Here is a 13,623-nt window from a genome sequence, read left to right on the forward strand (position 1 = left end):
TGACAGAAGAGACTATATTCCTGGCTAAGCAGAGACGTTTTTATGGGAGGGCAAAAGGGGCACTTGCCCAGGGCCCCCACCGTGGGGGGGAGGGGGAGAGCAAAAGTGCTTAAGATGGCCCTGTGGCAAATCGTTCCGTGTAAACTCCGAAGACCACTGGCTTTTCAGTCAGCATGAATTCTGTGACTTGTAGTTTTGCATTTCTCATAAGGTTGGACCCACGACTCTCCAAATGCTAATTCCTATTGACTAGAAAGAAAATAACGGCCACTTGGCAGCTACCATTACCCAGTCCAGACTACAATGAAAGGAGGTAGGGCTGGGTGTGCTACCCACACATAGCATGAGGCAACTTGAGATTTCTGTAAACTAGTCTCTAAAAATACTTGCTTTTATCATTTTTTTAAATGGCGTTCCGCTTCTTGTTGCACATGTTGTGAATGAAGTGTGCAGTCCCACAAAGTAAAACGTGTTTTATTGGAAAACACGTAGAAACCTATGTGAAGTTTTGCAGATATTTACCCCTTTGTTCTACAAATAAATTAACTGCAAGGTGTGGTAGAAAACGTGTTTTACAATGGAGACGGCCGACCACAGACTGCTATCACTTAACAGGAAGGTGTGTCATTTTACTTGTAAAAGGGTCACTATAGAGGACTATGACTCACGGGCTGCACTTGACAAAGTAACACAGCAAGAAACTTTAACATGTGTGTGCGCCTATGTCATGAATGATCACCAGGTGAGGAGTAATTTAACGACTCAAGTGCCTCACAAACCTGGCTGAGAGTCAGAAACCCACCTGGTCTCCACAGTTGAAGGGTTGTGTCACAATACAAACCCTTTGACTCGCTATGCCCTGCACACGGGCCTGCCTCCAAGCATGGTTGGTAGTGCCAGTTCTCTGAAAGAACACGCCTTCAAATCTGGTTTTAAAAAATAATGTATTTTGCGAATTGTAGGACTACCTCAGTTCATGTGGATGTGGCAGAGCTGCCAAGGTCAAGACTTGATTTTGCTGAGGTTTTGCAGCCTGGGTCTAGCAGGCGGTCTGGCCACACGCCCCACAGCATAACATTGTTTTGGTCCCCCAGAAGTCCTGCCAGGCCAGTGCTGGTCATTGGGCCGGCTCTTGGAGGATCCGAGATCCGCCACGAGATATGGAGTGGATCTCGGGATCCGGCCAGTCAGCCACCCAAGTCCATGAACTGCGCTGGAATACTAAAAAAAAACGACCACGACGGCAGCATTGACTTTTACAGAGGCTTTGGCACTGTTGTGTAAGGCAGAATGCTTGCTACATGTACAACTGATTCCTTTCAGTTGTACATGTAGCGAGCATTTTGCATTACACACCAGTGCCAAAGCCAATGGTAAAAGGTAATGCTGCCGTTGCAAACGCTTTTTTTTTCTTTTCTTTTTTTTAAAGTATTGCAGCATTGCTGGATGTCCACTACGAGCCCCGCCCCTCTAGAGCACGCCCCTCTGGCACCGCCCCCAAACTCCTCCCCCACCTCATTTTTTCCATTTCCACCACTGCTCCAGGCTGCCTGCGAGCAGCAACAGAGCCATTCATAACACAATGGCGGCATTTCCCATGCTACGATCTTTGTTTGCTCTGGGAAATCAGTATGGCTAGCAGCAAGCAAAGAACAGCAGGTGGCCTATTAGCACACCTAAGTGAGGTAGCACACTGGGGCAAAAGGAAGACATGCTGGTGGCAGCAGTTGCATTTTGACAATTTTTGCAAAACATTTCTTTAGCCCTACTGGGTTTACTGCATTTGGCTACTAGCAGTGGCTAGTTTCCCAACATGGCCGTGCCACAAGGTTGTTGCTTGTTCGTTTGGCCATCTTGTTCTGTGACCTTCTTCTTGCCCTGCCAGGTAAGGAAATTCCTTTTAAGGGCATGCACTGCCCGGGAAAGCCTTAGTTTTGGTGGGCTAATGCAGGGGGTAACAAAGGTGTTAATTCAGCGCCATGGAGAGGGGCGCACTAGCCAATTTCGAGAATAGTGGGGGCGGGCGGTGACATCCTGAAAGGGAAAACAAGGGAGCACTGGGAGCTGTACCCAGTCCTGGGGGACTAGGCGTGGAGGGGGGCACATTGCGTACCTAACAAAAAAGACAAAAGAGGACTGGATGCATACAGCATAAGGGAGGTAAAACGCACAGGTGAATGTATTCTATGGGGAGAGGGCTGTAGACAGGCCTCGCACTAAAGACCAGTTAGAACAGATACTCCAGTAAGGACGCACACTGCGGACATTCTGTGACTGAGGGGCGGGGTCAGCTGAATCTGTGCTGCTAGTCTCCAGCAGACCGCTATCGCTGGCAACAGCCCCGAATGACACAATCAAGGTCGTCAAGCCAGACCTGTGGTTACTCGTGGCAGCTAGAGAAGTCAACCTTAATCCGGGGAGACTCTCGCAACTCCTCTGGCGGTTTCAAATCGCCCCTTGGCCAGAGGGACACAATACAAGGACATGGGATAAAGCGGCGATGTGACCAGAGCCAATCAAACGGTATGTTGTGGTGTCCCTGTAAAGCAACAAATTTCAGTCCGCCAACAATATTTGCAAAGTTTCTCATCAAGCAGGTGGCATGTGACTGACTCCCTCCCTAGTAGCCCAGGGTGTCTCGTGTTCTTCTCTTTTCTCGCTGACCAATGGCAGATGAATAAAGATCCGGAGGTCAGCGCAGCTAGGCTATTACTATACTAAACAGTTCACGGGGTGAAGCAGGAGGCAGTGCGGCACCACACAGGGAGGGGACGAACTTGGTGAGGGAAGGTCTGTTTCACTCCAATCATGTTCAACTAACTTATGTTTAGCCATAGGGAAATGCTGTATTAACCAGTCGGCTTCCCAAGAACAGAGAAGACATTAATTTTGAAGTGTAATTGTTTCTAACTGCATTTACAATGGTCTAGCTGTATAAAAGTAGTGTTTGCAGTGAGCAAGTTTGTCTGCTCGCATCAACCATTCCAGTTCCACTATGCTGTTTGATCTGTGCTCGCCCCGCTGTAATAAACAGCGTTACTTCTTGCCTGCTGTATGCTCCTCCTTGGATTACTGTTGGTAACTTATTTATTACATGTCTCAAGGGGCCGCTGATACAGTTTTTGGAGGCCCCAGCCGGGGGGTGTGAGCTTGGCGACCGCAGACCAGTTCCACGCACAACACTGAGGTGGCTCTGCAGAAGCTGAGTTCCCAAAGGACCAGAGCGCCGCCCGTGCACACAGGGAGGATTGAGCCAGACAGAAGGCTTGTTGCAGAGGGGGCTCAAGGATCTTAGGGACATGTGAGTGTGTCCGTGTAAGAAAGCATTGTTTCGTGGTTGCAGGACTCTATTTTAGGGTGTTTAGTTTGCATCCTCAAGGTGGGAGGACGACCAACCATAGTAGTAGATGTTAGTACACACCACCCAATAGGGAGTGAACGTGTGAGTGTGAGGTGCGTAGTTGGAGGCAAACCCTGTTAGACGGGAGTTGCGCGTAGTGCAGGCATTTGTATAGTTTAGTCATTTTTGAGACAGAGGGTGTTTTGTCATTGTTTAGGAGTTGTGATGGTATTATTGATGGAGTAGAGAGGGGTGCATGTGTGGCAGTAGATATTGGCTCTGTTTTGTGGTATTGACCAGGGTGGAAGGGTCACTACTGACAGGTGCCTGGTTTAAAGTATTGCGCCTCAGCTATTGAGAGGTGGGCGTGAGCAGGAGGCGAAGACGTGGCTCGACGCTCGCCTGCGCTAACCTATGGCGAGCTGATCCCATGGAGAGGGCCGTTGAATTACTAACACAGATTGAGTGGACTGGCCTGTTGAGAAAGCCAGTCTGAAAGGAAGGTGTACCAGGGAGAAGAATGAAAGGAGTGAGTGTGTTGGGAAACGGGGAAGGTATAAGGGGTAAAGTAGGAGGTGTGATTTGGGCAATTAGGGATTAGAGGAAGGAGAACTAAAAGAAAGGGGATAATGGCCTATTTAGTTTGTCTCCTTGATCACGTGTGAATACCACAATATTGCGATAAAATAATAAAGTATAATATACAGTGGGTTCAAGAAATTGCAGGTCAGTGTTTCTACGCATGGCCCGGGGAGGGAACTTTTAATAGTAAGATAATAGAAAACATGTCTTCATACCTATTAATGAGATAAAAGTTCCACATTAAAGAGCCAGCAGAATATATTGGACCTCTGGAGATTATATGAAGAAAATAAGGGGGGAACCCATGAAGAAAGGGGGAAGAGGGTCAGAGGAAGGGGCCTGCCTACTGCTCCGCCCCTGCCTTATGGTGCCTCTCCGGCGTTAAGACCTGCAGCAGGATACACTAATCCACAGCGGGAGTCCCTAGAATGGTAAGGGGGTGCAAAAGGGAAAAAGAAGAGTGGAGACACTCAATGGAATGATGCATACAAAAAGGGGGAGAGGAAATATTTAGAGGACATTGAAAAAAGTACACAACAACAGGTGGACGCCTTGTTTAGTGAAGCGGAGTAGGTAATTGAAAAAGAGGAACAGAGGGAAGCCTGACAGAGAGGGGAATCTGGGGACAGAAAGGGATGGCTCTTGGGGAGGATAACATTCAAAATGGACGAAGAGGAACAAACAGAGGGAGAAGAGGAGACCGAGAGGGAAGACCAGGAGAATATGGCATTGGACAATGAAGAAGCAGGAGATGAATTCAGTGATGGGGAGGAGAAAGAGTGGACCCCCGACAGGGAGAGGAGAAGGGGAAGAAAGCCAAGGAGATGGAGGCAGCGCAAGGAGCCAGAAAGAGACTGGTCTACCTCCCTGCATTGCAGGAAGGAAAAGGTAAAATGGGGCTAGAGCAGGTGACTAAATGAGGGTGGGGGGGAGAAAGAGCCAGATGCCATTATTACAGAAATGGAGAGGGAATGCACACTACATACCATGGCAGACAATGGATCGGGACAATCTAATATGTAGCCTACCTTCCATAGTGGCTGGGGCAAGCAAATTGATGTATGTGCTTGAGAAAGAGACAGCTGGGGTTACGTTAGCAATAGGAGACATGAAAAGTTTATTTGCAGCAATAATAGGGGAGCGAGGGGACAAGATATCGGAGCAGGCGGGGTACAAAGGGATGAAACTGAGTAGAAATGCACACAATGGGGCCCCGTTCAACAATTGTCGAGGGCATGTGTGATATGTGCTACGGAGTATGTACCCCAACAGCTGAGACTTGGTGGCAGTTATGGTTCATAAGATGAAAACTGATGAGGACCCAGCAGAAAATTTCCAACAGGTTCATGATCTCTTGATGTTGGAAGCACAAAAGCCCTTGGACAAATGCATACCTTTATTTGACCATATATTGGTGAAAGGATTGCCAGCGGACAAACAGGCACCCCAATAAGATTGTAGGAATAGAAGCAAAGGGTTGGCCGGAAATACAGGCTGCCATAGTACACTATTGCAAGAGAAAGCAAGAGACAGGCAGCAGAAAATAAAGTGGTACAAAAGAAGTTAGCACTATTTACCATGGAAGGGGCAATGCTTGTGCCTGATGCTGCTGATGCTGCCGCCATGGCACCTGGCCAACAGAGAGGGTTTCCCCATAGGGAACATGACCCCGCAAGGGGGTCATGCACCGCAGCCATATACTCCACAACGGGAGTTCTACTGCAGGGAAACTATGCAGCAGGGGGATTCTTACCTATGGGTAGAAGGTACCTTTAGCGGGGAAGGGGAGGAGCATACAGGAGAGTAGGATACAGAGTTTTCGGGCCATGTTTTATATGTGGGAACATGGGACATTCTGCGTGCACATGCCCTTTCAGAACAAAAGGCTCAGGCCATGCAGATGGCACAGCAGCAATGGTGTACTGCAACACAGCATCAGGCACAGCCCCATCCCCTTGGGCCACAGTCAGTCGAAGGGGGCCCGACGAGCGGGGGGATGGCACTTCCGGACGATGCCAGCACCAGCTCAAGCTAGGGGAAGCATCATAGTGGTAGGACTGAACGTGGTACCTCACTACACTGGGATCAGTGTTATTGAAGGGAATCCCTTCCTGTTTCCGGAGAGTAACCTACAACATTATGGAGGCTTGCAGAGAGTTTGTGTATCCAGTCCTAGAAGTAAATGATGATGCCGAAGAGGAACACAAGGTGGCGGTTAAAATAGGGCCAAGATAGTTCTCATTCCTAATAGTTTTGGTTGCCACAAAATCTTGTATAAAAGCAGGGGGATTCCCATCATCAAACAAAGTAATGGGCACGAAGGGCAGTAGTGACAGTTCCAGTAACAAAGGATTTATCGCTTAGGATCGGAACACAGCACATTGTGGGCCCTTTATTGTACTACAAGGATACTCCTGTTCATATAATGGGGAGAGACTTGTTGAGTAAGCTTTACGTTACGATATTCACAGAAAAGTGGATGGTGTGCTCAACGCCCGGCATCTACTCCACAGCAGGGGTCATTCTCCTTTTAGCAGCACACACCCAAAGCGCACTACTGGGCCAGCCCCTGTATCCCTGCATGTTCCTGTATGGGGTTGGTAAATTGCTAGGATTGATCCTGGGAATACAAGGGCAGGTGCTCTGACTGGCATCAGAATTTCTGTTCCAACCCCAGTGTCAGAAAGAAGATACAAGAGGTGCCATTGTATTGCTACAGCTTGAGGAGGTAGTGATATGCAAGGACATGGTGATCCTATGCAGAACGGATGATGACAATATGGAATGGTGTACAGTGCTATGCATTGGCCGGAATAATGGATTAACAGCTCTTCTCCATGAGAGAGGAAGAGAGTACGATGGTGTACCAACTACAAATACCGTGCTTGGTAGATGGACTCATCCATGGCAGGGCTTCAGGGCAGATATTCAGGAGCAAGGGACAGTGGCAAATGTAGGCTTTCTGCTGCCCTAGGTCCAAATAAGTGCATTTGCCCCCCCAACTCTACTCCACCTTCAGCGGATTCCACCCCTTCATCAAACTCTGTCCGTATTGTGAAAAATACATCCCTTCACCCTTATCTTCTCCCCCATTTTGGCTCCATAACATTATTAGAACATGTTTAAAGCTGCAGGGATTAGAAAGTCATTGTTTCAAGCCTGTTATCTTCTATGTAATGTTTGTTGTTTTCAGATCTTAGCAGGCCAAGATTTGGAGAAGGCAGTGTATTTTGCAGTTGAGTGCATTAGAGGTACTTGTTACGGTCAATTGTCTTCTATTGTTTACGTGAAAAAACAATCTTTTAGAGGAAGCGTTCAGAACATATGCTGTCTGTCAACTGGACACATGTGAGAGAAGGTTTGAACAAGGAATTTTGGTTTTATGATCAGAAGATGGAAACATTTGCAGACAATCCACCCCACCATAAAGGGTTTCAATGCTATCAAAGAAGAATTGAGGGCCATACGACTGATTACCTTGCAGAACAGATTTCTCCTTGACATGATCATTGCAGTGGAAGGAGTAGTTTATGCCAAAATCAGACCATTATGTTGCATGTTCATACCTTCTCACGATGATGAGAATGGGACAGAGGCCATAACATTGCTGACAAACCTACACAATAAGATGGAAGATGAAACAGAGGACATTGCCGATGACAGTTGGTTTTCATCCATCTTGTCATGGATTCCACAGTGGATGGTGAAATCTTTCAAATTTCTTGGAGCTGTATTAGCGATGTCTTGGATTCTGTGTGAAAACCGGCAAAATAATTACACAGAAAAAAAAGATGTTCCCAGTCTCACTGCGCCAAGAAATTATAATTAGTTGTTTGTGCAAAGAAAAGCCTTTATTGTTTGTGCGAAGAGAAGCCTGACACGTGTTTCAAGCTGTGTACAGCTTTTCATCAGAGGCTTAGGTTGCAGCAATAAGAACTCCACATTTAGAGTAGGACAATGCCAGATACAGTTCTCAAAATGCCTCGCAATTGCGGAAAGCTCAATGACCGTTTGTTTCAGTCTACTCGTGTTACCAGTGCAAATGTGACAGCTTGAAACACGTGTCAGGCTTCTCTTCGCACAAACAAGAAAAGGAGTTGGTGATGTCACAAGAAACAAGCGTGATGCACAGAGAAGACTGGCTGAAGAAGAAAGAGTATGGACCTTATAGACACTGACGACGAAGTAAAGAATTGAGTAAACTTTCATATGTGAAAAGAAGATTGCATATTTGAAGTGCACTCCAGAAAATGCAAATCGTTCAATAACTGTACAGATGCAGTAATGCAAGTAAATTAAGTGATCATAGAAGCAGGCTATACGTAGTAAAAAGACTGCAGGCGGAGCCACCATTATATAGAATCTGGATATCGGTGTCACAAATTTAGTATGTTCAAACCCATGGAAAGAAGAGCCGAGGGCTGTGTCACAGCAAAGAATTAGCCAAGTTCGTGGATGAGTCTGGAAGGGCTGTCTGGCCTGGTGTCAAGGCTGAAGCAGCCTAAACTGGTTATCTATCCTTGAAGGCAGTGGACGTGAGATGCTGAATGATTCCTTGTTAAGGTGCAAAGAAACAACACCACGAGTGCCAAATTTTATTCATCTAAGACAATTAAATGCTGCAAAATGGGCTAAATTGCAGTATCCTGTCACGTAAGCCAATGATGAAAATAGAACTTGGCCATGCAGTTCCAGAACTATGATATTGCGTGCCGTACTCCCCTATATTCTCAGAGTGAAGGATACTTGCAAGGCCAAGTTCAAAGACAATCTTCATGGGAGAGGGCATGAGTGATGAGAGATGTTGGGCTAATTGGGTGGGAAGGTACAGTGAAGTCCATCTCCTGACACCTGGGGTATGAGCTTATATGCTGCTACTGAGCCGAATGTTCCAGACTGGCATGAGCGTGCCAGCCAATTTTAGATGGCCATATAACGAAGGGCCTTATAGTTTGAGAGCCAATGATGTACAGTGTATCTAATCATTGATGAAGATGACTTGCACTGGGGTTGGCACAAGGTGTCCACCTGACAGTAGATGTCCAATCACAACCCCATTCCTTATATAAAGTATACTTAGATGTTCCCCTTCAGCATATCACAACCCCCCATAGGTTTTTCTTATTTGCCACATAGTATGACATCACTTATGACAAACTTTTACTATATAAGTGATTTTTTTAATGAAATGCCTTGAGAGAATGCTGTGAGATGTCTGTTGATGGTGTTTTAGACAATTGATATTAAAACAGACAAACTTGCCATCTTCCTGAGTTGGTTCTGTAATTTGGTGGAAGAGTACTCTGTTTCCCATCCACTGCATGATACACTACCCAAAGGACCTTATGTTCGTTTCCTTGTTGGTAAGTGTTGGATCCTCCCAGGAGGAATTATGTCTTTGGCCGGGTGGTACAAAAAGAAAGTCCTAGAATTGGATTGGGTCAAGACAAGGGAGTTACTATCAATTTCTCATATTTTCAATCATTTTCAATGGAATATTAAGTCTTTTAATGTAATTTCTATTTAAGTGGAAATCCTTCTTGTGTTTTTAGAAATTCTATTATTATAAGACTTAAATTTGTACCCAACCAGGGATACTATTGGTGTAAGAAATAACATAGTGAAAAACAAGCAAGTGTGTTTTTATTGTAGCAGTTCTGTGGAAAATCTTAAACATCTTTTCATGGAATGTATTTTTTTAATGCATATTTGTAGACTGGTTTTTGGTAGATTTTTTTTGCAGTAACGCCTCACATTCACGGGATGACTTTTGGCAACACATTTTAAATTGTTCTCAGATTTCACTATGTATTGTTGCTATTGATTACTTCTAAATAGGGGTGTACTGAACTTTGGCTTTGAGTAAGTATTCGGCCAAATTCCAGCAGAAAAAAAGATATTCAGCTCCGGATGAATAGTTTCTTGCTATTCGGCACTTGCCGAATACTTAGACATTCTCATTTGAATACAATGCAAGATGAACTCAAAAAGAAAAATATAGACTTCAGTTTGCAAACTGAATAGAATTAGACTAGACAAATAGCTATCACACAGCTGAAAAATATATTCTATTGTAATCTGCTCTTCCCATTGCGTACGTCAGAGTCCCCCCTATTCTTTTTTTAAGGACTGGAGTCCTGAGTTTAACATTATCTGATATTTTATCAGGAATGATAAGTTGCATATGTTTGTTTATTGGCGAGAAAAAGTGGCTAAGATAAGTGAAAAGTGAGCAGCATTTGTTTTGGGTGGAGTGAATAGTTGTGAGATGGAGTTCACGCATTTCATATTTCCTCTTGACTTGTGTAATGCATGAGCCGACATGAACCATTATATACATTTCTCTGTGAGCTGCAAAGAAGTTTCAAAACTCGACAGCATCGACATTGCAACTGGATAGAGAATGCAATGCATCTAATTCACAAAGGCAGTCCTTTTGCATTTGTGAAGCATCCTACTTTAACTGGCACTGAATATGCAACAATCTTCTGTACATTTGGTCCCTTCATTTTCGTTAAAGCTGCTTTATTTCTGGCTTTTATGCTTTAAATAAATATGCAATATTAATTACAATGAAGAGAAATAAAAGTATAGAATACATTTAAATGGTGCTTTATTTGTTTTTTTAATAAGTGTGCTTTTTGAAGTTTGGAACATGATTTATTAAATAAAGCACATATTCGGCTTAATATTCGGCTTCGGTCGAATAGTTGACAAACCATTCGGTATTCGGCCGAATACTTAATATGCTATTCAGTACAGCCCTACTTCTGAAGGGTGCTAATATGATCTTTTTAATTGTTAATGTATCTAAGTAATTGTGATATGTTGATATAAATGTTATTTACTTTTTTTCTTTACTATGTAATGCTGTTATTGTGTTGTGTGAAAAGTTTGTATAAACTATGACACACATAAATAAATAAATACATAAATAAATAGAGAAGACTAGCCTGACGAGGTAGCGGCACCCAGACTTCAGGGAGAAGTCAACTTGGAAGAGCGACCAATGCATGAATCCAGCAACAGGATAAGCCGGAAGAAAAGTCTGGACACATAATCAGAGAAAAAACACAAACCTGCTAGCAACTACATGCATGAAAAAACATGTAGTTGCCGATAGTTGATATCAACTGTCCTGGAAAACAGAATATAAACCCCAACAAGACCTTTGTGTGTAATCATTTGTTACACTGTTTTATAGTACCTTGACGGCAGGTTGAAGTCTGTGTTATGGATGACTAGACAGCCAACGCTTTGAGCCACGATTTATACTAGACCATAGAATCCATATGTTCGACTCGGACGGAGCCTTGATGGGTACCAGTGCCTATTTCATTAAATGCTCCTCCTGTATGCATTCAGCCTTACATGAACTATTTGTACATCCTCTCCAGGGTGCCTCCCTACAAGAGGGTTTGTGAATGTTTGTGTTAATTAACTTCTACCAGTTCCTGAGTGACCGCTCTGCAAGAAATGTGAGGAATGTTCTTCCACCCTGATGGCACTAGCATTGTGCTGCACTAGTCCCACCTATGTAGCATTGCACTCTACCCTTTCAAGCTTTTTTGACAGAGTAGTAGATGGCAGTACATTAAAAAGACTATAGACAGTATTCTTAATAGGCTAAAGAACGTGGCAACATGTGCTGCATCCAAGCAAAGTAAACCTCACACCAAAGTCGTATTGTAGTTAAAAATTAGAAGAGGTTGTACTTGTCTTTTGCTAATTTCCACAACCTGAAATAAGCTATAACTCTTGTTGATATTGATGGAAATATTTTTTTCTAAAATGACAGTGTATTTATTATTCTTGGATGTAGATACATTTGCTACTGCATGATGTAAGAGTGCATTTTTCACAACTCTTGTTACGCTTCTGATTTCAGCACAATTTCTTCATTGCTTATCATTTTCATTAGTTGTAGTTTACAACATCTATTCCTCAACACTTGTTTCACTGCTTGACAAGCTCCATCAGGATATACATCACTGTGTTATTAGCTGCAAGTAGAACAAAAAAGGACTCAAAAAGAAAGAAAGATAATTCATATTTAATTCATGAAAAGATAGGTCTTGACTTTTTTTCTGCAACAACAGCAGATTTGAATACTTGCGTAAAGTTCTAATCTACATCATCGTGCTCAGCAGACCCATCTACTGCTCTTCGGCCTTCCTCTCTACTCCTTCCTCCCTGTAGACAAGGGCCTCTTCTTCAGTACCCGCAATCTCTACAATTTACCCAGTCCTCCCACACTTCTACCTACCTACACCAGACTGTTTGGCTCTGCATGCACAACCGCTCCCTTTTCAAGTTCCTTCTCCTATTCTGAAAAGCAACCAACGGGCTTGCCCCTCAGTACTTGTCCGATTGTATATCTGTCTACTCATCATCTTGTTTCCTCTGCTCTTCCTCTGCACTCAATCTCACTGTCCCGAGGGGTGGACTGGGAACCAAAAGGTGCCCTGGAAATAATGTTCAAAGTGGCCCCAAATTACACATTTTCAGTAAGCCCATCCCTTTTCTTATGAGAAATGTGCAAATAAAATTGGCTACCACACAAAAGAGGTCCAGGGTGTGAAGGCCTAACGGGAAATCTCCAAAGTTCCCTATATGCCTGTCCACCCCTGACTGTCACATGTCCCACTCAGTGGCCCCTCTCACTTCAGATCGTTGTGCCTGCTTGCCCCACTCCATTGGAACACGCTACCAATCTCAATCAAATCCAGCTTAACTGTGGATCTCTTAAAAGCTTGGCTTAGAATTCAAGTACTTGCCAAAGAGGGAGCTCCCCCTGCCCTCTCCTCGTCCTCCTTACCTTATCACACCACTACCTCCAGTGCCGCTTAATCATTTAATTGTCCACACTTGTGCCATACTCCAGAAGCACCTGCCCCCTACGTTAATGTACCTCTGAGAACCGCCTGTTTCTTATATTTTATTTTAGTTATTTTCCTGGTCTATGTAATGTTATCTTGCATTTGTATAGCGCATCCTGACATAGTTTATGGTGTTGAAGCCCTTTTCCTGTCAGAGGGACAAAGGACAAGTAGAATAGAACATTCAGTAAGATTAGGGAGAAGGAAAGCCATGTAGATAGTAGGAGATGAGAGCGAGGGATGGATAAAATGCACAGGAAGGCATGTGAAGGAAAAGGTGGAGGAGCTATGTGTACAAATGGACCAATTTTTATTCTGGGACTCACCTGTATTCTATGGGGTGTGACCCCAAGAGGAGACATAGCTGGAGAGTAGGTGTCTGGAATGTACTCAGTACATGGTGCGCCTGGGCATGTTAAAGCCATGCCAAGAAAATACAAATGGCAAAGTCTTTCTGCTTCTTTCCCTAGGCTACCAACCCCATTTGCGCAGGGTTGTTGTCAGAAATCCGAATTTGCCAAGTTTGCAAAAGCTCCTTGAAAGGCAAGCAAAAATCCTCACCTTTCTTGTTTTCCTCATTTATGTCATGGTTATCAAACCACTAGGCGTGTGTGTAAAGTGCTTCACAACACAAACCTAGTCTATGGCCAGACTTCTGAGCTTACCGCAGTGTCATGGTCAGCTAAGGCATGTAGAAACCGTGCCCAAGAAAACACAGCATGCAAAGCCCATCTATTCACTTTACCAAACCCCGAACGCCCACGAATGGCCAGATTCTATAGAGGGGAAAGCTAGAAGGCAATATGGGCACCTTTAACTGAG

This window comes from Ambystoma mexicanum, chromosome 5q, assembly GCF_040938575.1.
Source record: "Ambystoma mexicanum isolate Mex_15411 chromosome 5q, UKY_AmexF1_1, whole genome shotgun sequence".
In the NCBI taxonomy this organism is placed as follows: Eukaryota; Metazoa; Chordata; class Amphibia; order Caudata; family Ambystomatidae; genus Ambystoma; species Ambystoma mexicanum.